General features: G+C 37.6%; 1 protein-coding gene across 1 annotated transcript in view; it reads left to right on the forward strand.

Annotated features, from left to right (window-relative positions):
* The window catches only part of pcdh1b (protocadherin 1b), a 272,809-nt gene that overhangs the window by 173,259 nt on the left and 83,492 nt on the right, over positions 1-16,058 (forward strand). The gene's annotated exons all lie outside the window — the stretch shown is intronic.

Here is a 16,058-nt window from a genome sequence, read left to right on the forward strand (position 1 = left end):
TATTGTTAGTCGCTTTACAGCTTTGATTAACACCGTTTCTTTTTTTCTATTTCATTAGGGAAAGTGCATTGAAAATGTGTTCCCTCTTTCAAATCCATTCTTTGGGGAACACTTGTACCACATTGTACCATCTTGCAAACAACTACAAGTGAAACTGTGCTTTCTTCAGTCTTAGCAGACCTGGCAGAGTTCAAATTCTCTTAAGGTTTTTCAGCTGGTTCTTAATGTGTGGCATTTGTTCCTTGGGAGAATAAAGCCCTGTTAACCCCATTGGAATTCTTAACGTGCCAATGGCACTGCCAAGCATGGGTTTCATCGATCAGCATGCACACAACAGGCCCTAGAGTCCAAACACACACAGACACTCACGCTAACAAACTGTCTCTCATATGCCGCGTCCATACCGTACAGTGACGCCATGCAAAACGCTTGGGGTCAACAGGGCATTTTTTAAACCGATAACTAATCAGGATTTACAATAAATCATGTTAAGAAGAAAACCTTCTTGATCACAAATCATTTGGAAAATCAAAGCTAGCAGCATTTAAAGTGCTCGTTCACTCAAAAATCGTGATCATTGCCTCATGTTGTTACAAACCTTCTTTTTTTTATTCCTTGTAATACAAAGCAAGAAATTTAAGGACCATATACAACAGGGGTTTGGGGGCCTGAAAACGCAAACTTTTGAACACAGCGTTCAAAGTGCAAGTTTTTGAAAGCAATACCGTTATCGTCTCTATGTAAACTACAAAAACGCAAATTTGTGAAAATGGTGTTTCTTTACAAAGTGACATCGCCACCTACTGGCCTGGCATGCATAATACAGCGTTCTTAGTTTTCGCAGATCAGTACTCAAGTTTTAGGATATCTTTTTCGTGTAAACATACCCTTAGCCTAATGTTGATGCTGCTCTTTTCTAATGTAGGTGGATGATGGACAGGTTATAATACAGTAAAAAAAAAAATATATATATATACAAAAATGCATAAGGTACAGTATAAATAGAAATATTGTGAAATATTACAACAATTTAAAATGTGTTCAAAAAATATTTCTTATTATTAACAGTGTTGAAAACAATTGTGCTGCTTAATAGTTTTGTGGAGACTGTGTTGCTTTTTTCTTTCAGGATTCTTTAATGCAGTGTTTCCCAACCCTGTTCCTGGAGGCACACCAACAGTGTACATTTTGGAAGTCCATATCTGACCAATATATTTAAGGGTTGCGTTCCACTCCAGTTTTAGACAAGCACTCATGAACTTCCCTAAGCACTTCCCCTTGGGTGAATCCCTGCTGCCATTTTGAAGTGGGTTCCACTTCGTGAAGTGGACGAGGGAAGTTTATATGGACAGACCCTCGCTCCCTCGATTTTGACTGAGGGAGTGAGTCTACTTCATATGTACACTTCTGGCAGCTCCATATACCACAATGCAACACGCATGTCGCGTTTAATTTACCCCACCACAAATGACTCTGATATATATATATATATATATATATACATATATATATATATATATTTAAAACACACACACATATATATATAAATAGAATGCTGCATTAAACAATTTCGTAAGGGAAAAAATTAAATAATAAATCAGCTTCAAAGCGGATTCCAAGACAGTGATCAAGGGCTTAGAACGTTCCAATTCAGCCCACTGCAAAGGTTCTGCCAGTAGTGGGCACTGATGCAATGACGTACAACCGAGTCAATGAGACTGAGGGAAGTTAGCAAGGGAAGGGCATAAAAAGAACAAACTGGAACGCAGCCCTGGTCTTGGAGTCTCTACTAACAAACTGATGAGTTAAATCAGGTGTGTTTGATTAGGAAGAGTTGGAAAGTGTTTAGTGTTGGTGTGCCTCCAGGAACAGGGTTGGGAAACACTGCTTTAATGAATAGAAAGTTAAGAAGAACAGCATTTAATGTGTCCTTGCTCAATAAAAGTAATAATTTCTTTCAAAAAAAAAAAGATACATCTCTGACATTTGAAGAGTATTTTTGAATATGGTACATTAAGACATGTCACCACAGGCATTGAGAGCAGCATGAATATCCTGCCAGACACCATCTTTTGTGGTCTATGGATGCATTAAGAATTGTAGTTTTTGATTGAACTATTTCCTTTAAACCTGGTAAAGTGTAACTAATCTACAGCAGCAAACTCTGAAATTCACCATACTATAAAGGCTATTATTTTTAAACCGAATGAAATGAAATAGTGTCTTCAAAAATGACAGCTTCGCACTGCTGGAGTTAATGAGAAATATATCAACAAAACTAAGATACATTCGGTAAAAGTTTCACAGCCGTTCAAACTCCGCTGCACGTTTTGTCAAGGGTTATTTATCGAAGAGTTCTTTATTTCCTTCCACCGCAGCTGTGTGCACGAGGAGGATTTACAGAGCCCCTGAGTGGCTCCCTTATAGGGCAGTGCTTGACTGAGGGTCAGTGTTATCAGCCTCTAGGCCGAAAGAGCAGAGGTTTTACTCCACAGCACAGTGGCCGCCCTCACCAACTGTAAATATTGGCTCTTCCGTGCAGGCAAATGAAGTGTCTAATGACAGGGTTTTGAAATAAGCCCTCACCTGCTGCCAGCCAGACAGTCAGGCAGTCTGAAGGCAGCTGAATATGTGATGATAGAGAGAAAAACTGAGATAGCTTGAAAATATAAAGAAGAAAATAACATTAAAAACAGCACAGTCCCTTAGTGAGGGAGAGCGTCACGGGAAGGATAAATAGGAAGATCTATTTATACATCTGCTGGCGCATTGGAATAAGTGACAAGTTTAATTCATGACCTAGACACTGGGGAACTTCTGTGTGGAAATTCCAGATATACCTTGCTTTCCTCCTAAGAAAATGCCATGGCTATGAATATTCTTTGAAAGGACAACCTGTTTACGCATTACTGCGTTTCTCAGTGTGTGGCTGTAATGACTCTGACAGAAGGTCAGTTGCTGATTTGAGAGGCATGTGCATACACTAATTGTTAATGCTAATCACTCAAAGCTTGTGTATATTATAGGACTGAACCATCTATTTATATCCCCCCTGCTTATCCTATCTCTCCGTTAAGGCTAACTCCACCTCTCTTTTGCTTGCATTTTGCAGTATGAGGAAGGCACATAACTGCAGGCGCTGTATGTAATGTTAAAAATGAGATTAGCCTACTGCTGCACATCTCTGTATGATGATTAGGAACAGTGCTTGCAGTCTCCAGCTATTCCAAGGTTCTCTTTGCTGATGGAAGGAATCCCACACGTAGTGGGAGAACATAAGCATTTGAAGATTTGTTTAGGCATTCTCAGTGTAGGTGATATGAACGGAAAACATTTTTTTCTTTAAAGCCGGATGCACAGTGTGCAATTATTGCCACATTTTTTTTTCTCACACGCACATATATTATATATTATTATTTCTGCTGTATGCTTAATTCTGAGCAACCACCCATATAATCGCATGACAGGAATAATCCAAAGAAACAGTCTTTAAAAAATACTCAAGAACACTCAGGGAAATTAATATAATAACACCTTAACATTGGTATAGACAGGACAAAGACTGCAAGAACACAGGGAGTATAAATACCTGAACAAATAAAGGAATTAATGAGCTAATTGTTTAACAACAGGTGAACTGAATGAGGATGACGCAGACTAGAAAGCTAGAAACAGAAACTAACACAAAGCATACTCCTGATATATTAGTGCTGCCAATCTATTAAAAAAAAAAAAAAAAAAAATCACACCTAACATTAAAGTTTTTAATATATTTTTATATTGTAATAATTTCACATTTAATCTCCAAATTAATGCAGAAACAACAAAGACAGTATATTTTAAATATTTGATCTAACAGGTAGGAAACTGAGTATCAAATACATCACAGCCTTCACCTCAGAAATTATAAATTAAATATAGATTAATCCTTATTAAAGGATTACTACAAAAATGATTCAATCAAGAGCAGTGAGTGATTTTCTCTTTGTCTTTTGTTCTTTGATTAACAATGATTACTAATGACAGACATCACAGCAGCATGTTTATTAGACTGCTGCCTAATAAATGCCTATATTTCTTATCATTTTTATCGAAACCCTTTTCCACCACAAAATAAAAAACCTCATGTTGTAGTAATTCATAATTATCATATAAAAAGTACAAATTATGACTTTTTTTGATGACTTAACATCTCATAATTTTGACTTTTTATTGCAGAAATGGGTTTCCATACATTTATTTTCTACATTAATTATTTTATAATAAATACTAGAAATTTGAAATAGCATATTATTTTGCTTTGCTCTCACTGTAAACCCTAATGCTCAAAATACTTAATTGGTTTGAGTACAAACTTAAATTAACCAAATTAGTTCAGTTAAATTAAATGTAAATGAGTATTTAGAACTTTCTTTTTCTTTTGAGTTCACAGCACTGACATATTTCAAGTAAACTGAACTTTTTCATTGTTTTGAGTTGTTTGAACTCATTTCTTTTAATTTAGACTAACCTAAGTTAACTTAAGGGTTGGGGGGTAGGTGACTTTGGCAGTTTTGGCTGTAATCACATGAACTGTTTTAAATATGTCTTTTGTAGCTTTCTGGGCATCTGAAAGTTTTAATTATCTTGCTGGCAATGGAGGCCTCACTTAGCCATCAGATTTTATCAAAAATATCTTAATTTGTGTTCCAAAGATGAAGAAGGTCTTCCAGGTTTGGAACGAATTAAGTACTTAATGACAGAATTTTCATTTTTGGGTGAACTAACCCTTTAATTGCTATCAAAATGTATGAGTTAGCTAACTCAGTACTTCAAGTTAGGAGCAATTAACATGCATGAGTACTACAAATTCAAAACTTCTATTTACTTGAAATTGGGAGCATCATAACGCAAAGAAATTAATGTAACTGATTATCTCAATTTTTTTGAGTTAGCCCAACTTATTCAGGTTTACAGTGCTGCCAAAGAAAGTTAAATTAAAAGGAAGCCATAGCAGGATCAGCTGTTGTGTTTTGCACAGTTTGGAAGCCTGTTTTCAATGCAAACACAAACAAACTTAATGATACAAAAATACAGAAAAGTTATGTTATGCTAAAGATCATCACTTTTGGAATTCCTCTTGTCTAATCAAATTAGAAGACTGAATCTAACTGTTGTATAAAAACAATATAATGGTAAATCATCTTAATGATGACTATAATGATAGTGATTTAACAGAGCGTCCGCCTCTTACTTCTACCTCATAATTACAATCATGTCACTTTGTAAAGCCTTTGATGATAAGATAGATGGACAGATGAGAATAGATGGGATGATGAGGTGAAGAGGAACATTACTGTGATGGAGGGTGGAGGGAGGTCTGTCCTGAGGGGCCGCGTTGTAATGCCCCGCCATCATCCCCTCGATTCCCGCACCAGCCTTCCTCTCCATCACTGTCGGCCGGAGGGGGCAGCCCGGCTGACTGCAGAGGGGAAACGGTGCATGTCGTGTGGGCGAGGGCAGGGGGAGCCGCCCCCATGGCGCTTGTGTAGTTCTTTTCATATCAATCACTCCACATGCAGAGAGCTAAAGACAGACTCTGCCTGCCATCATCCACTCAGGGCTGGAGCATTAAAGAAACTCCTACCATCCACCTCCCCAAACAACATCCTCCTCTGATCTCTTTCGTATAAACATGCTCATTCCATCTCAATCTTGACCCTCTATTGGCTGTCATTCTGTGGCTTTTGCCAGACCCCTGCAAATCGAGTTCCATTAGCCTCAACCTGACAGTGGGAGTCTCTGGCAAAGCAAAGTGTGAGTAATGTGATTTGTCTCTGCGTTGTTGTGCATTGGGAAATAGACTGTCAAGGTGTTTACAGACGTGAGGATGAAAAGAGAGAGCGTTTTAGTGGTGGACTATAAAGGGGACTATAATTAAGGTCAGGGCTCCAGACACAAAAAAAAAAAAAAACGTCGATAGATAGATAGATAGATAGATAGATAGATAGATAGAGCGAGCATTTTCCTTCAGGTCAGTCCTATGTTCATAATAAATAAAATCTGTTTAAATGTCCGCTGCAATATCTTGTCCTTTTAACAGTTAAGAGGTTTTCCCATGACTGACAGCGCTAGTCAGCATTTGTCAGTCTTTTCAATATAAAAGCCTTCGCTACTGAGTGACACACTCATAAAGACAGTCTTTGCTGCCATCTAATGCCGTAATAATCTAACTTCTGTTGCTGTTCACGGTCAGGGACTACTTTTTTCGGCGGAAGGAAGGCTTTTAGTGATTTTACTTCATGAAAGTTGCACTGTATTTGTATTGTGTGGTAACCGTTTTATAAAAGCAATAACGGACTCGAGGCTGGTGCTATATCTAGAATAAGTCACAGCTGAAGGGGTTGTAGGCACTCCGCTTCACGTCAACAATGCCCTTCAGCCGTGACTTATTCACGATACAGCACAGCCTCTCATACCTTATTGCTTACAGATAGTCATTTTTCATGAAATGGAGATCAAGGCTCACATTGTATGGTCAGGCTGTAACGAGAAGCTATATGACAAAGCTGCATATAGAGATTTCTTAAATAGATTTTAAATTATTGTTGAACATTTTTATTTTTGCCTTTGTGGAGTCTAGCCACGGTCTGGAGCCATAAAGGCCATTTTAGAACAAAAGGGAATGAATAGAATGACTTGAGAAAAACAATGAATGCCGTAAGACGACAGGGATATATAGCATAGATGAAGAGAGCATTTACATTGTTCCGCCACACAGCGTGGTTTTCGTTTTATCGCTCTGCGGTCTCACTTGTGTTTTCTCCCCCTTCTCCTAAGGGTTTGCTGCTTGGAACAATTTGTCACTAAACCAGTTGTTTGCAGACTTGCTTAGACTTGCCACACTAAACCGCATGTTCATTAACAGGAAACAATTAGCAACCGAGCTTGCACGCGGTACAACATAAGGGAGATAGTTGGTAAGGGAGATAGCATGAAGCAGCATATATATTCTGCTTAAGTGGATATTCCTTACACCTCTCTCATAACTGGGATGTCCCTAGCCATTTTTACAACACGTCCTTTTTGAATAAGCGCTGAGTGACTACGATGCGGTGAATGACTACGATGAATAAAAATTCTGTGGTTAATTGTGGTCAGGATTGTGCTGGAGACACAATATTGCATATCCCAGGGTTAATATGGTGAGTATTTTAACACGAAGCCAATTCAGAGGCAACCACAATCATACTATTTCTCACTGGGCCAAGAATCTATACAAGTGCAAATCTATTGGTGCAAAAGTCAGAGTACATCTCAATTTTCCGGCTTTGCTTTGAGCTGGGCTGAGGGGGAGAGAGATCAGACCTTTGCTATTCTCTCTTTTTCTATTAAATGAATAGTTTTTTTCCATCTTTATTTCATCTTAAAAGGAGTGCAATGTGACCCTGACCCATATCAAATCAAAGCGTTACCTAGGCTTATTAGCTGCACAAACCTGGGTATCTTTCTCTCTTATTCCTTCTATCCCCTACTCTCTCTCTTTATCTGTTTTCCACCTGTGATCGCACAGTCTTATCTTCAGTGATATGCTGCTTGACCTTCCGTTCAGAGCCAGCTGTGAGGAGGTGCTTCGTCAGAGGAGAGGACACTGGAATGGATATTCATTAGTTATGAGATAGCCGTCCGCATTCGCATGATGACCTCCAAGGATGTCGGATAAAAGACAGCCAACAATGAGGGATGTGATTTAAAGCCTGCACTCCTCCTTTTATGGGGTGACCTTCCCCTACAACCCTGGCCTAGCTTTCATACTCATCTACCTATAGTCAGACATCATCTGACATAATGGACTTGAACAAGTCCATCATGGCTGTAACTAACATCCTTCAATATGTCACTGAATGATGAAAGGATTCTTCTCAAACGATCTGAATATGTGATAATTAGCTTTAATTCTAGTGGCCACACAAGACAAATATGAATAAAACAAGCTGAAAAATATGCAATGTCACCTGCACTGATTTTATCTTGTCCTTGCAAATGTAAGGAAAGGATAATGAGATGTTTTTAAATACTATAATGCACTTTTTTAATCACTTGGCAGAGTCTTGTTTATCTATAGTGTAAGCGGAATAGAACTGTAATAGAGTTCAACAGTGCCTGCCTCCCTTTTTCAGTGGTCTGGTTGCAGAAGTACATTTTCCATTCATTTTTCTCATAGGGATTTTTGAAAAAGTCTTCGTTAAAGAAAGCTATTAACCAAGCCAATCAGAATCACAACCTTACAAACTTTGATTTGAAGCAAAAAAGTATTTGAAAATCATGCAGACAAAAACATGTACTTTTACTGTGTACTTTTAGCTTTAGTGAGGGAAAGAACATATATATATATAGATATATGAGAAATCACTTCGATTACATCATTTGCAGTGCTTAATAAGAGTGGGCAGGGCTAAATAGCTCTTTTGCCATGTTTTGCGACTCTCTGATTGGTGGTATTTTCTGTACAGCTTCATGGATGATGTAGTTTTCACCATGAATTCCACTGTTGATTACAACTAAGTTGAAATAATGTGAATACCATTGATTAACAACCTCGTAGCTCACAGTTGGGCTGTCTTTAAAGGTTAATAAGTTAGAAATCAATTTATGGAGAAAATGTTTTTACTTACAGAACCAGACTGTTGCACTCTATAGTGGTATATAGGTTAAATTATTTCACATAAGGGTTGACGCGCTGGTAATATTGTGTGCTAGATGTTTGCTGTAAGGTTTGCTAAGGGAAATCTGCATTATGAGCGGTTGCAGTTTTTTGCAGTCATCAGTTTAAATGAACCAAATAAATGCAATTGTAAGTATCAAAGTAGTCATTTTCTACCTTGTCACCAGTGTTAAAATGGTAGTCAAAGTCAGAATGCAAATTCACACAGGCACATTACATTTTTTATTTATTTTCCAAAAAAAAAAAAAAAATTTTTTTGACTCAAATCAGTGTTCATCAAATTTTATTGGAACTTTGGTTGTCTCTGTGCAGTTTATTTATCATTTCTATGAAGAGGCCTGTTCCAAACCCTGCCAAACTTTAATAAAACGTGACTGGTATGTACAGTGTGTTATCATCTAAACCTAGAACTGTTATAGTGGCAGTATCCAGTATATGGTTAAATTAGTTAACAAAAGGACTGATGTTCCATTATCATGTAATATTATAACTCAATAGTGTTGGAAAGGTCTGAGGTCAAGCCTTGCAGTGGTAATTCAATTCATTTATATAGCGCTTTTCACAATACATATTGTTTTAAAACAGCTTTACAGAAAAAAAAAAAAAACATGTTTCTACATTACAATTTAGAGTAATCTGTTATCAGAGGTGACCGTGTCAAAGTAATGTCCATATATCAAAAATGTACAGTTCCAAGATAATACAAATCATGCAGTTAGCTAATATCATGTATTCATTTAGGCAGAAACAATGATCTCATTAAAGCAATTATGACAAGTTGTGATCATAATGATTGACGAAATAAAAATAATTGGCAGTGATACATGGGTGATTCAGAGTTGGCGTCATCTGAAGTCCTGGCAGGGGTTGGCGTCATCTCTTCAAAGGTGTTGGGGCATTTGAAATCTTCATAAGAGCCTTGATCCAAACTGGAGCTTGCATTATCTCTATGCCTCAGGATGGGCATCACGAGGTAGAGACAGAAAAGCAAATGGAAAATAATTAGCATAGCTGCTGTTCATAACATTTCAAGCAAAAGATAATCATGTGCATTTCATCTGATATAAATGGAGTACAAGGCTATTAGGTGTATTATGTGAATGATTGGCTAAAGTATGCTTGGTAAGTACATCGGCTATTCCATTTAGAAGTCAAATAATCCCTGGGTCCACCATTTGACGGCCCATCAATCATTCCACACACACAAGCACTCAATGAAAGCTGTGGAGGTGACAACGGATTTACACAAGAGATTGGACCTGTTGTTAATCAGGTCCTATTGTATGAGCGATCTGCAAGTTCAATATCTTATGAATATTAGCTGCTGACAATTCATTAAAATGTCCGTATAACTTTGGCGCTGACTGTAGGGGGAGATTTGGCTAAGTGAAATAATGAAGCAGGGATATGGCTGTGCAGTAGTGTGACAGTAACAATATGCAGATTGCCAGGACATTTTTGGCAGCAGCTGAGATCTGGGATTTATTACAGAATTGTGAGAGGAACCCGGGGAAAAGGCCAGCGAAATGGGCATTGAGCATTATTTATTTATTTATTTGTTATGGGTGAAAGAAAAATAATTCATTACTTATCTGTTTTCTATTTTGGTCCGATGCGTCAGTCGCTCAGGAGTGTGCTAGGTGTTTGTTGAAAGGTTTTCCAAGGGAAAACCTGCATTATGAACGGTCACACTTTCAAATGAGTAATTAGAATGTTTACATGAGCCAATTAAATGCAATTAAAAGCATCAAAGTAGTCATTTTCTATCTGGTCACCAGTGTTAAAATATTTGAATGGTCAAAATCAGACTGCAAATTCACATATGGCACATTAACAGTTTTTATTCATTAATATTTATTCACCAAAAATGAGGGACTGACTCACATCAGTATCCATTAAACAATTTTATTGGAAGTTTGGTTTTCTCAGTGCAGTTTAATTATCGTTTCCATGATGAGGCCTGTTCTAAACCCTGCCAAACTTTAATAAAATGTGACTGATTGATTGGGGTTCAGTGCAAAGCACAGCTAATTAAGGTTGGATGGAGGAGTATGTAATTAGGAGTGTAGTAGTGCATCCTCCACAGTGAAGATGTGGGAGATGTATACATTCCCTTGATGTGCTTCCAGAGAGAGTTATCTCCAAGTCTGTCCGTCCTACCATCAAATGACTGATGTTTTTATTTATTTAGACTGCAAGAGCGTATGGCTAAGCACTGTTTGCACTCACTATCTTAATTGCTATGGAAATTAATGTAAAATGGCTCTAGATTCAATCAAGTGGAGAGTTCAATTTAAGGAAGATTGCACAGAATGGACTGATCATTAAAAAACAGTGTGGGCTAGAACTATCATCATATGCTCCGGAACAAGCTCTTTTCAATCACGCTCCTGGAAATCTACCATTCTGCAGAGTTCAGTTCCATCCCTGCCCTGGCACACCTGCCTGTAATTTTCAAGTGAACTCAAAGACCTTGATTAGTCGGTTCAGGTGTGTTTGATTAGAGTTGAAACTAAAGTCGACAGAAATTGAAGATTTCCAGGAGCAGGACTAAATGTCAGTGTTTTAGAATCTACAGAATATTTCTAAACTCTAAGGCATGCTGTATTAATGACATAATCAAACCTTACATATAATAGGCCTACTATAGTGTAAAAAAAAAAAAAAAATGGCATTGTTATAGCACCATTATTGTCATCCATTTAAAAACTTGATTTTATGAATAATGAGTCTTATCCCAATAGTAACTGTATTCAAAATGTTCTAAAAAGTGCAAATTGAAAACGTGATAAAGCGACAAAGGATAAGTGCTATCTCTTCCACCTTCAGCGTTTTACATCGGGTGGCTCGTGCCGGGTAGCCCCGCCCACATGAAAACTCATTGGACCGAACTAGCTATCTGAACCACTGCGAGAGGGAAATTAAACAGGAAGTGTTTGTCCAAACTCACAATGGGATTTGCGAGAGAATGAAAAAATTTGCGAGCGCACTAGGGCTTGCATAGACTAGTCGAGTAGTCGAGAGATCGACTACTTCAACCACTAGTTGGCGCTGTCGGAAACAATCGACTACTCAAGCGTGCATTAACCATAAATTAATTTAAAAAAAGAGAGATACAGTGGCAAGAAAAAGTATGTGAACCACTTGCAGAATCTGTGAAAATGTGCAAAATTTTAACAAAATAAAGGAGATAATACAAAATGCATGTTATTTTTTATTTAGTACTGTCCTGAGTAAGATATTTTACATAAAAGATGTTTACATATAATCCATAAGACAAAAAAATAGCTGAATTTATTAAAATGACCCAGTTCAAAAGTTTGTGAACCATTGATTCTTAATACTGTGTGTAGTTACCTGGATGATCTACGACTGTTTGTTTGTTTTGTGATGGTTGTTCATGAGTCCCTTATTTATTCTGAACAGTTAAACTGAGCTCTGTTCTTCAGAAAAAATCTCCAGGTCCCAAAAATTCTTCAGTTTTCCAGCATCTTTTGCATATTTGAACCCTTTACAACAGTGACTGAATGATTTTGAGATCCATCTTTTCACATGGAGGACAATTGAGGGACACAAACACAACTATTAAAAAAGGTTCAAACATTCACTGATGCTTCAGAAGGAAACACGACGCATTAACAGTCAGGGGGTGAAAACTTTTGAACAGGATGAAGAGGTCCACATTTTTCTTATTCGCTTGAATATCATTTTTTTCATTTAGTACTGCCCTTCGGAAGCAACAGAAAATACTTGCATGTTTCCCGGAAGACAAATTAAATACAATTTACCTTGATCTTCAAATTCCAAATGTTTTCACCCCCCATCTATTAATGCATCATGTTTTTTTCTGGAGCATCAGTAAATGTTTGAACCTTTTTTAAAAGTTGTGTTTGAGTCCCTCAGTTGTCCTCAGTGTGAAAAGACGGATCTCAAAATCATTCAGTCACTGTTGTAAAGGGTTCAAATATGCAAAAAATGCTGGAAAACTGAAGAATCTGCAGGACCTGGAGGAATTTTCTGAAGAACAGAGCTCAGTTTAACTGCTCAGAGCAAACAAGGGACTCATGAACAACCATCACAAAACAAAAAAACAGTCGTAGATCATCCAGGTAACCACACACAGTATTAAGAATCAATGGTTCACATACTTATGAATGGGGTTATTTTAATAAATTTAGCTTTTTTTTTTTTTGTCTTGTGGATTATATGTAAACATCTTTTATGTAAAATATCTTACTCAGGACAGTACTAAATAAAAAATAACATGCATTTTGTATTATCTCCCTTATTTTGTTAAAATTATTAACATTTTTACAGATTCTGCAAGTGGTTTTTCTTGCCACTGTACGTCACAATATTGTAAATCTTTCCGTTTTAAACCAAGAAGGGGAGCCAATGGATATCACACAAGAAGCAACGTGCAAACTTTGCGCAAGAGTTATGCCGGTGAAAGCTTAACCTCGGTCAGTAGGCTATTCAAAGTGAAAGTAAAAAGTGATGGAGCTGTCTGATGCTGCATTAACGGACCATATTCTTTCAGAGACGAATTTCAACATAATATGCTGATAACGGTATATAACTGTCTTAATTTATTCCATTATTTTTCTTGTGGCCCATATAGTGAAACAAATGAGAATAATAGTATTTCGTGTTAAACAGGTTGTATTTTTTAAGTCGGTGCTTGAAGTAGCTCATAATTTTCATTGATGACTGCAGTCAGTGTTAGGAAATATTATAGACTGTTAATAATTGTAATTATAGGCCTATAATTTATTGTATAATAGACCTAAAAAAAGGTTTAAAACATTTTCAAAGATGAGCTAATAACCTAATCTTTTATTATCCTCGCAGCACGTCAGTTATGTGATGCGCTATGAAATTATTGCAGGGCAAATTTATTAATAATAATTTAATAATAAAAGTAGCCTAATCTAATAGTAATAATAATAGACTAGAAGAATGTAACAGGCCTACATTAACTGGAAATGCCAAATCCTCTGAATATTGCCAATATTTGATGCTTTTGACAATATCTCTGGCTATCGTTGATACATGATCATCGTCTGTTGTTGATGCAACCTGGGTTATCGCGGGTTTATTTGGCTTTACTCTGTTACATGAAAATTAAAATATGTAATGTCATAATTATAATGTTTTGAGAGTTTACTTATAATTGTCGCATTAGGCTATGAATTAATAAACATTTATTGATAAAAACTATTTCATGTCTTTTCATTTACAGTAGCATGAACCACGAGTAGTCGAGTAACTCGAGTATTGTTTTGATAAGAAATCGACTAGCAGAAATCAGTAGTCGTGCAACCCCTAGAACGCACGGAAATGTCTTTGCGAGAGAAGGCAAAAGTTTGCAAGAGAACGCAAACATATTTGCGAGAGAACGCAAAAGTTTTGTGAGGGAATGACCAAAATGGCCGAGCTCGTACATGAAGGCCATATGAGCATCAAAAAAATATAAACGCTGTTCCTGAGATGTGATATATTGGCCCAATATGAATAGAGATATAGAGACATGAGTACAACACTGTGAGATTTGTCAACAACACTTTAAACCATGTGAGCCTTGGAGGAAAGTGGGAGCTGATTTGTTCCAACTAAATGGGAAAGATTATATGGTTGTCATGGATTACTACTCCAACTATCCAGTTTGCATTGTTGACAGACACCTCCACAAAGCATTAGATCTCACATTTGAAAACAATTTTTGTGAGACATGGAATCGGTCACTTGTCAGTGACAACAGGCCTCAATTCAATCGGTTGACATTCAAAGAGTTTGCAAAGCAGTATGGATTTGAGCACGTAACATCAAGTCCATATTACCCACAGTCAAATGGGTTAGCTGAAAAGGCAGTGCAGATTGTGAAACATCTGCTGAAGAAAGCAGCTGAAGCTGGGGAGGATCCTCATCCTGCGATCCTGAACTACAGGTCAACACCTTTAGAAGGTGGGAAATCTCCAGCAGAACTACTAATGGGTAGGAAGCTGAGGATAAAGCTACCCTCAGCTGACCATTGCTACAAAGCAAAGACCAGTTTGCACCAAGAAAATGCAGCTGTAATTGTCACATACAACAAAAATGCAAAACCTTTACTGCCCACTGGAATGTAAAGATTTGGTGTGAGTAAGATGTGATGGTAAATGGGGATCAAAAGCAAAGGTTCAGAAAGGGATCATGCCTAGATCTAGATCTGAAGTGTCAGCAGAGACTGCGTCAACTAGACCATCCTCTGTGAAGGTCTCATCGACACGACAGCCAGTGGCACTGATCCCCAACAAAACCGTTTCCATACCGGCGTGACGGATCCGATCTTCAACCAGATGGAACTGGGTTAAATATTTTGACTGTTCCTATCCCACTCTGACTTCTGACCTGTTATGCTGCCTGAATCATAATCATGCACTGTTCGTTGTTGGCCAGAGGAGAACTGGCCCCCCGACTGATCCTGGTTTCTCCCAAGGATTTTTTTCTCCATTTTTTGTCACCTGATGGAGTTTGGGTTCCTTGCTGCTGTTGCTTCTGGCTTGCTTAGTTGGGGACACTTGATATTCAACAATGTTTTTGATCTGCCTGCATTGACACCATTGTATGCTGAACTGAGCTGGATGTTGACATCACTGTTTTCTCCAGAGCTGCTGTATAGATAAATGAACTAAATTAATAAACAGGAGTACTGTTTATTAACAATTGTACTGTGGCTCCAAAAGAACACTGCAATGAGAGTGATGTTAGGCAAAAGAGTAGGCCTACCCCAAAGAAAACTCCTACAGATAGTATGCCATCAATATCTCTGAATGCAGAAAAAGCTGTGAGGCCAAGGAGATTAATTGTTAAGCCCAAAAGACTTATTGAGGAGTGGTGAAGTGTTGAATGTAGTTATGCAAAACCAAATCAAAGAAAGGGGGAAAAGGAACAAATAATAGAGGGTATGTGACGCATTGTTAAAAAGTTAAGAATGTTGTGGTGATGTTAAAATAAGAAAAAAAAAAAAAAAAAAAAAAGAGATATGTTGAAAGAAGTTTTATATCATTTACTAGTTGACTGTTACATTGGAACATGAAAAAAAGGGAGATGTACTGATGAGTGCCACTAGGGGGCACTAATGATTTGATTAATGCAAGTGCAACTGTTCAAGTGAATAAAACAATGCACATCGCACACAGTGTCCCAATTCAGAGAGTGCATCCTTCGAAGGTAGTGTCCTACACGGCCTTTCAAGGACGCACAGAGATTTGTTAATGTGGACGGTATAGCCCAGGGGTGGCGAACTCCGGTCCTGGAGACCCTCAGTCCTGCAGAGGTTAGCTCCAACACTGATAAAAACTCACCTGCCTAT

Source organism: Ctenopharyngodon idella, chromosome 14 (assembly GCF_019924925.1).
Source record: "Ctenopharyngodon idella isolate HZGC_01 chromosome 14, HZGC01, whole genome shotgun sequence".
NCBI lineage: Eukaryota > Metazoa > Chordata > Actinopteri > Cypriniformes > Xenocyprididae > Ctenopharyngodon > Ctenopharyngodon idella.